We start from the raw sequence: 10170 nt of genomic DNA on the forward strand, positions 1-10170 counted from the left end.
TCTAGGATACGGTTACAAAACGATGAACTAAAAAACTATAGATTAAACAACAAAATGATAAACTCCGATGATGATAATGAACAGCCCATACTTCATAATGGTGTTCCTGCACAACAAAAATAAGTTCAGCCATCAGCTGATTAATGTTGGGAAGTCACCATACTCAGTAAAATGCTTACAAAAACAATAACCATGGCATGCACATTATCAAAGTTTGAAATTACATTTGGGCAACTTTATCAATCATCAACTGATAATCTAAAACATCAATGACTCATTTTTACGGAAATAGATAGAAAGACATACTTGTGAAGTAATCTTCATGTCTCCCCGTCTTGTAAAGCAGGGCACCAGTAACTTCAAGAAAAACAAAAACAAAAATCAATAAATCATATTCCAGTACACAAATAAACGTCAAAACATAGATTATGCACAACCAGTTAAGATGAAATGCTGCACTAACATAAGAAATAAACCTGGATCGAGTTATTCCTACCGGAAGTGATTAATAAATATGACAGACGAAGAAACTTATATATATGAGATTAGTAATTAATCATATCACAAATTCCTCATAGATCAGTGAAGCATATATTGTTAGCAAGTTTGGTTTCATCATCACAATAAATACGACAGGCGAACAAAATAATATATGAGAGAATGCAAAACAAACATGTGCCAGATTAAATATTGTAACCCCTTAACAGGAAGTAAGATCTGCTAATATATTCATGAGTTTTACGAAGACAATCAAGCGACAACAATAATATATTGAGATAGAAAAATTGTAACAGCAGGTCCCTTGTACTGAAATAAGAGCAAGGTTGATTAGGGGTCACTTGGGTAAATATTCTTAATTAAGATTATTCGATGAAGTAACCATATAAAAGATGCACTATAAAATGTTCTAATTCATGGCCTACAGGCTACAGAGTAATTGGTTTTCATCCATAAAAAAATTCAACAACCAAACTGCATGTAACAATTTGATGACATTTAACAACTTAACTGAATTCTAATAACCAGTACACTGACCTGTATTCCCCCAACTTCTGTATCCAAACCCACAGCTTCAAAACCCTGGACAGTAGGCTTTGCCCCGACACCAATAATGATCTGCACATAAGAAAAACAAACAATTTGTTAACTGGGAAATTAGTCAGAATCCCTAAAAGGACGAAAAGGACTTGGAATTAAAGAAAATCTGGCCTCAAAATATTTTGAAACTAGGCTTCAAGACAAGTTCAAGTTCATAATCACTAGTTCTCTAAAATTCATTGATCAATGTATAAGATATATAACTGCACAAAACGGAGGGCAAATATCTTAGAATACATAATTGCAGATTCTTTTTTAACCACAAATTTACTAATTTAGTATGAGTTCATTCAGAGGCATGGATTAACAATGCTTTCAGGAACTTCCCTTGTGGCTGACAGAACCAAACCCCTAATGACAAACCAAACAAACAACCCAAATAAATAGGCCACACTATTTCATTTATAAGGGAAAAAAACTGCTCAGTTCTGTTATGAGGATTTATAAATGCATAAAAGCAATGTAAGTTATGAATGAGATAATGCCATGATAATTGACCATAAATAAATAAAGCAGTCAAATTTAGCTCTGTTTTGAAAGATCACTTAAAACTAGCAGTATACACACATAAGAACTCATATATATGATTTTTATACCATGATACAAAATAAAGATCTAAACGATTGAATAAATTATGTGAAAAAAATGTTACCAGCAGTAACGAAACATTTGTTGTTTCATACTCTTGTGAACTTTACAAAAACGAATGGAAAATCCCTTTTATATAATTCTACAGGTTGTTTCCCACCCTTTTTATAGCCAATTGTACCCTGCAAGCACGAATTGCATAGATATCCTACAGTTAGAATCTTATAGAGAAACAAAAAATTACACAAAATCTTAGCCATTCGTCCTTTCTAACCAACAACAACAACTTTCAAACAACTTTATTACAACCAACAACATACACCATCAACCCTATAATACTTACTTAGGTGGGAGTGCACATAACATTGTTTCGAGATGAGGAGTCCGGAGTTCTGTAAGCTTGTGAGGGTTTCACTGGTTCTGTTGATAAACATAAAATACATTTTCTACAGTCAAAGACCTAAATAAGAGCAATTTAACAACGAGAGAAGATAATATGAAGTACATTAAGATTAACTGGTGTAGGAGAAACAACCTAAGAGAAGAGAAGTGGAGAACGATTTTTTTCTCTGCACATGAAGAAAGAAGAAAGGAGAACCAGAAGAGAAAGAGGCGGAGAAATAATTTGAATAAAGTAAATTTTAGGGAAGTGTATGTGAGGTGATAAAAACAAGAGATAGGTCCCATTCATTCATCTCTGTCCGTTAATTTTTCATCTCCAGCCGTTTATTGAGAATCTAACTACAAAAATATCCACAACCATCGATTGAGGAATGGGTCGGTGAAGAACTGCTGAATCATAAATAAAATAACTTATAGAACGACCGTTTTTAACGCTTGAATCAGTGCTCCGTATTTTTTTACTTAATCCTAGACCGTCTTGACCGGTCCACGATCCGTTGACCGCGATTGAGGGTCAGGGTTATGGGTAAGTAAAACCCCTTTTTCCACTAGTGCATGGCGATTCATCATACAACGACAAATATCTATACAAGGAACCGTGGAACTTCATCAACAAAAAGGTATGTGGAGACTTGAACTTATCTATCACTCAAAAGTCTATCTCTTCTATCCCCTAATTCTTATGAGACAAAAGTCGTATGCTATATAGACTAGATCATACACATTTGATATTTCGAGATGAGCATTCATTGCTTATCTTTTATCTTGAAATCGTGTGTTGGTAAAGCATTTCGCTTTGATCAAGTTTATCTTCACCTAGTGACGAAAGTCATGAAAAGTTTCAATCACATTGAGAATTGCTCTGAAGTGAATCGGTCTGTGAATAACGGCTACATAGCGTCCTCTGAGAATGTCTCAATGATTGAAATGAGAGTTTAGATTACATAACCATGTATTCCTTGAACCGAAGTTTTCGAACTTTGTTGATCAAGAGAAATCGGAAGGATTGTGGAATTGGCTTGCCAAGTACGCGAACTGTCGGAAGTTCTCGAACGAGAATTTCTGCTGGGATTTTACAAATACTCGTTTGTGTGCTTAGTCCGCGAACCCAGTCCGCGAACTGGCGGAAGTTCTCTTTCCGATAATGTCTGCTGAGTTTGGAATACTCAACCGATTAACTTAAGTCCGCGAACTTGTTTGTGGACTTAAGAGGTTATGATCTAAAAATGTGCTCTGAACATAAAACATTAAATTACTAAGGAATGCTTTATGAAAACCATGGCTATAATGTTCATGAGCCGATTCAATCGAATCGAATCATCTTTGCTTCAATTGTGTCTTTTGTAGTTACATAAGATCTCATAGTAATTGAACAACTCTGTAACTAGTTCATTTGAGTCAATTGAGCTAGTTATGGTGAAGAAGAACAAGGTTAATATGAAATGCTCATATGGTTAACCTTTTGGGTTACTATGTTGAACCGACATACACGTACACGTTTGGGTATGGTTTTCACGAGCCCAGTAAACGTCTACCCAAGTGTGTGTGACAAGCTAAGTTTTCAATCTAACAGTTGAGAAATATTAGCTTGAATCCAAATTAGGTTTTCATCTAACGGTGAATACGGATTGCTTTGTAACTAAGGAAAAACCCTGATTTGAAGGATATATAAATGAGACATATAGCATTGTGCAAAACTAATCCCCACACGTCTGTGTGCTACTAGTGCGCCCTCTAGAGTCGATCTCCATTAACCTTTGATTTTCTTCTCTAAAATCAAGTTAACGACTTAAAGACTTCATTGGGATTGTGAAGCCAGACCGATACTACTTTATCGTAGTTGTGTGATCTGATCTTGCATCTTCTATCATACGAGTACAATCGATTGATTGGCTTGAGATCGTGAGAGTTCTCTGATAGGCAAGATAAAGAAGTCACAAACATCTTCGTCTCACTGTTTGTGATTCCTCGACAATCCGCTTGTGTAGTCAGGAAGGATTGTAGAGAGGTGATTGATTAATCTAGGTTGTTCTTCGGGAATATAAGACCGGATTATCAATTGTTTCTTGTTACCTTGATTTTGTATATAAAGACGGAACAAAACCTAGGGTTTATCTGTGGGAGACAAATTTATCCTTTTATAGACTTTTATGTGTGGGACAGATCTGTTTATTTTCAAGTCTGTGATTTTGGGTTACAACAACTCTTGGTTGTGGGTGAGATCAGCTAAGGGAATCAAGTGTGCAGTATCCTGCTGAGATCAGAGGCGTAGGAGTACAACTGTACCTTGTATCAATGGGAGATTGATAGGGGTTCAACTATAGTCCAGTCCGAAGTTAGTTTGCAGTAGGCTAGTTTCTGTAGCGGCTTAATACAGTGTGTATTCAATCCGGACTAGGTCCCGGGGTTTTTCTGCATTTGCGGTTTCCTCGTTAACAAAATTTCTGGTGTCTGTGTTATTTCTTTTCCGCATTATATTTTATATAATTGAAATAATACAGGTTGTTTATTCGTGATCATCAATTGGAAATACAACCTTTGGTTGTTGATTGATATTGATTGATCCTTGGACATTGGTCTTTGGTACCGTCCAAGTATTCCTTGTATTTAATAAAGACTCGCTATTGTTTTTAGCTTGAGTAAAAATCAAATTAAGAGAGAGATATTAACTCCTTGAGATACTTTTATCTAGATTGAGTCTGACTGTCTAGTTGATTCTCTAGCAAATATTTCGGAGTTAGTCCATACAGATTGCTAATCGAAATATTGGGTGGTGTTGTTAGACCCCCGCTTTTTCAGTTTCTATCGTACGAGTACAATTATAATAGTTGGCATGAGATTGATATCTCCGATAGGCAAGATATAAAAGTAATCACAAACACTTCGTCTCATCATTGTGATTCTGCAATATCTTTTTTCGCTGCGTCGATTAATATTATTGTGAGGAGATTGATAATACTAGGATGTTCTTCGGGAATATAAGTCCGGGTTATCAATTGGTTTATGTTCACCTTGATTTATCAAAAGACGGATCAAAACTCGTAGGTATATTCGTGGGAGACGAATTTATCTATTACCGTAGACTTTTCTGTGTGATACAGATTTGTTTATCAAAGTCTTCGACTTTGGGTCGTAGCAACTCTTAGTTGTGGGTGAGATCAGCTAAGGGAATCAAGTGTGTAGTATCCTGCTGGGATCAGAGACGTAGGAGAATAACTGTACCTTGGATCAGTGTGAGATTGATTGGGGTTCGACTACAGTCCAGACCGAAGTTAATTTGGAGTAGGCTAGTGTCTGTAGCGGCTTCATACAGTGTGTGTTCAAACTGGACTAGGTCCCGGGGTTTTTCTGCATTTGCGGTTTCTTCGTTAACAAAATTCTGGTGTCTGTGTTATTTCTTTTCCGCATTATATTTTGTTATATAATTGAAATATCACAGGTTATGCGTTGTTCAATCAATTAGAATATCTGACCTTTTGGTTGTTGATTTAAATTGATTGGTACTTGGATATTTGTCTTTGGTACCATCCAAGTTATCTCTCTAGTATTTGATAAAGACTCGCAGATTTCTATTTGCTTGAGTATATATCAAATCGAGAGATTGCGATATAAACTCTTTGATATACTTTTTATCTAGATTGAGTATAACTGTCTAGTTGATTCTCTAGAAAGTATATTGGAGTTTGTCCATACAAATTTCTAAGCGAAATATTGGGTGTGGTTGTTGTACCCCCGCTTTTTCACTTTTGGTTGTGCTCTTAATTCCTTTCCCATAAATCACTTAGAATTCCAATAAGAAGTAATCGAAGGCAAAATATGTGTGGAAGGATATCATCCAGGAATCCCAATGAAAATTATCTTTATGGATAAGAACTTACTTATTTAAAGGTGACAAGATATCTACGATAAAAAGTGTGCTCTCTAGTTTGCCTATTTCTTATCTCTCCATGTTTCAAATGCGTACGTATATTGTCAAGGAGATGGAAAAGATAATGATGGATTTTTTGTGGGGTTCTATTGTTGTTAGGAAGAAGAGGAGATTGGGTGGCTTGGTCTAAAGCTACTTTTCCTAAGTGGTTGATAAAGCTTTGAAATCTAAGTGGATTCGGAGGTACGACAGTAAAAAGCATGCTCTTTTAGGTAAAATTATCGAGCAAAAGTTTGGGGGTGGAGCTGATGCCTTATTATATTGTTAGAGAATTGCTCGGTCGAACTCACAAGTGTTGCTATATCAAGCTTGTTGTGAAATTTAGTTGTCAAAACTATATCTTGGTTTTTAGTATACAATAGATAAGTCTCGGTCTAGGATAATGGAGCTAAGAAACGAACCAGTCATCATTTTAGTTCTACCATTTGAAGGCGAAGATCAGCCGAAGCTTTTGGAGAACTTCATCAACAAAAGGTAAGTGAAAACTGAACCACCCATTTCTCAAGTTATATCAAGTTCTCTATATTTGAGACGATTGTCGCATAAATAATTAGACTAGCTTGCATAGACAAGAATTTCGAGTCAAGTTACGAATTTGTCGAAATATAATGACTAAGCTTAATGAACATTTTTTCATACTTGGTAAAATTCGGTGGAGAAAAATTTATTGTTCGGAACAAAATCATGATTCAAGCTTATCATTCGAAAATAGCCTGGAACAGTGATATGTGTCATTGATATTTTTCAAGAATCTTTTGAATCGATTTAGAGAAATATAGAACTACTATATTCGGTTATCAGTCTTACAAACTGAGAAAACTGTTGTATGTCTGAAGCCGTATTACATGTATTCATACACGTAGTGGAGTAGCTATAGATCGACTTCCATATTTGTGTGATATACATACTCGTATGTACATCATGGGAAAATATGTTTGTTCTGTGATCCCGATAGGTATGTATATTCGTATACAAACCATTGTGGAACTGTGGTAAGGGAAACGGGTTAAAATAATCAAAACGGAACTATAGTTAGCTAAACCGTCCTCTCCAGAAACCCTTTTAGGATTTAGCGACTACAAATACTTAATTTGCATTTGTGAAGCCAAGTCCAGTTATCTTTTATCTTGATAACTTGAGTATCCTGATCTTGATTGTTTGTAGAGCCTTTCTCTATCAATCAAGATAGATAGTAATCAACAAAGTCTCCTCGTCTCATACTTTGTTGATTCCGCAAGTTTTATACTTGTGAGGTGAATAATAATCTAGGCTGCACTTCAGGTTGCATAAGTCCGGATTTTGAGGAAAGCCAGACTTTTATCTAAGTTGCTATCGATTTCCATCACCTGGATCTATCGTTTAAACTGATCATCCGTTTAGATCGTAAATTAGGAAATCAATAATAGTCTTAATCTACGGGAGGACTTAATCTACGGGAGGAAGATTTGGTTTACAGTCTTTGAAGCAACTCTTAGTTGGTGTGAGACCGTCTAAGGGAATCAATTGCATGGAGTCCTGCTGGATTCAATAGGTGTAAGGAGCGCGACTGTACATGAATCAGTGGGAGATTGAGTCCGGGCTCAACCACATTCCAGACCGAAGTTTATTGGTATTAGGCTAGTGTCTGTAGTTGCTTAATACAGTTTGGTGTTCAATCTGGACTAGGTCCCAGGGTTTTTCCTGCATTTGCGGTTTCCTCAACAAAATTTCTGGTGTATGTGATATTTTTTTTCCGCATTATATTGTTTATCTTTATAATTGAAATATCACAGGTTGTGCGTTAATCAATCACAGTAGCTTGGTCCAACATTGTTAGTTGGATAAGACTTGATTGATCCTTGGACATTGGTCTTTGGTACTGTCCAAGAACTATCTTTCTAGTTAGGTTCACGGATTCAATTATGTAAACGTTCTAACAACAAGAGAGAAAGAGATATAACTCTAGGCACTTTCCTTGATTGAGTTTTTACTCTCGGAGTTGTGTTGAGTTTGTCCATACAGATTTCCTAAGAAAAAGTTGGTGGTTTATTTTGGTACCTCCGGCGTTTCAGTTGGTATCAAACACGTTAAGACCTAATAAGTCTGTGTTTGAAGCAGTATGATTATATGGACAAAGACGAAATATCTAAAAATGTAACACCAGTTCGGAATCAGTCAGACATGGTTTCAGAGATCGGTTCATATGAGAAAACTGTCACATCTAGTACATCATCTAAAATTGTGGATAACTGGGAAACATGCCTAGAAAAACAGCTGGATGAACTTTCTCATGAAAGTAATTCTGATATTGATGAAGATCTTGATGAGGAGTCTCACAATACAGTAAGTTGTTTGACCATCTCTTAAAAGGAAAAAGACCTACACGTGTCTGACTCCGTTTCTGACTCCTCTCTGTCAAGAAAACAATAAACTGAAAAAGATCGTTAAAGGTTATGATTGTGATTATCATTCAATACAATCCTTTCTTAAGGATCGCGAAGAAGAAGCACATTCAAGGAACCTAGAATATGAAAGACTTCGTAATAATCTCATTATGTTGGAAGAAAAACTTTCAAGGAAGGAAACAATGTTTACCTCTCTACAAATTTGTTCTAAAGACATAGAAAGCATTTTTCTCACTCGGGAAAAACATCTTAAGGCTGATTTAACTGCTGCTAATGATAATTTCAAGTTATTGGAAGAAAACTTGAAGAAGTTCATTGATAGTTCAAACAAATCTTCTATTGTGCTGGGAGTAAGTAAAATCGTCGTAACGCACGAGGATTAAGGGAATAGATGCTCCAAGTATCAGCACAGAGGTTAAATTTGTCAGAACTAGTGCTTCTTTTCAACCCAGCGTTTCCACTAAATGTGAATTATCTAAATCAACAGTTGAAGTTCAGAGCAGCATATATCAACCTCCGAAAACAACACAAGAGGTTCCATATAATAACACTTTTTTCAAGTGCTATTATTGCGGTAAAAACGGTCACATACAAAAGGAATGTCGTTTTCGCATAAGGGATGAAAAACTTCATGATGTACTTATTTGGGCTTCACAAGAAGTGATCAAACCAAAATCCTATGTTAAGACTAATACTCTTAACGGTGCAGGTTGTCAACATCCAACCTTTAGGCAAGGGAATCTATACTGTAATAAACCATGCTTTGCCTATAAATGCTCCAACACAGCCTTTTCACAGTTGTAATGATTTTCAAAAGGTTAATTGAGTTGAGACTAAGACAAGATCAGATATTCCCAGTTGGATAAAGTCTAATTTGAGTGGTCATCCAAATACCACTCCAGGTATATCCCAGAAAAGGACACTGGAGGAATCTATCTCAGAAATTCACAATAATACTAGTTTGAACCTTCGCTCTAATGTTAAACACACTATTTCTGAGCTGAGAAAACAGATTAGCAAAATCAAGAACTTCATAAAGGATAGGAGTATGCGAAATACAAGTAAGAATTCTACGTCCTTGTCTATTGAAGATGAAAACTGTTTGTTTTTACTAAAATAGGTAAAAATCATGGATGTTTACCAAAGAATCATGTTGTTCATGATAGGCATTTGATGGATGCCTACCATTTAACATAAATTGATTATGGTAAATTTTGTTTCTTCCTGAATCATGGAAACGAAGAAGCAAAATTCGTTCAAGAATGACCTTCTTGACACATGATGGTTTGGTACTATGTAATTTTCCTTTTTTAAAATTTTTAGTAGTTTTTCATTTTTGTTCTTGTAATCTCAACTATCTCTAAATATTTGTCTGTTGAACTAAGAACAAGGTTGATTAGGATTGTCAGTTTAAATGAGTTCGGACACAACTCTTGTTCTCGCGGACCCATGTGCGTTAAGCTCTGAAACCGGACCAGATCTTGAGTCAAAGCCTCTCCAAGAAGATTCTAAAACGAATGTCTGAATGTCTCTTCCTCTAGGGTTCTAAACCTAAAAACTATGATATATATAATGTTTGCTCACGTTGTATTATACTCAAAAGTGCTTGAATAACCCGCGAATATTCACGAACCATGGATGCTTCGAAGTTTTCTAACGGCATAAAGGAAGATAACAAGAGAAAGGAGGATGATGGTTTCTCAGGTATTGTTGAGTTCTGTTGGAGCACTGATCATTTCCTTTTTCCTTAACTTCAGTTCTGGGTTTGGA

The sequence above is a fragment of the Papaver somniferum genome, chromosome 5 (assembly GCF_003573695.1).
Source record: "Papaver somniferum cultivar HN1 chromosome 5, ASM357369v1, whole genome shotgun sequence".
Classification (NCBI taxonomy): Eukaryota; Viridiplantae; Streptophyta; class Magnoliopsida; order Ranunculales; family Papaveraceae; genus Papaver; species Papaver somniferum.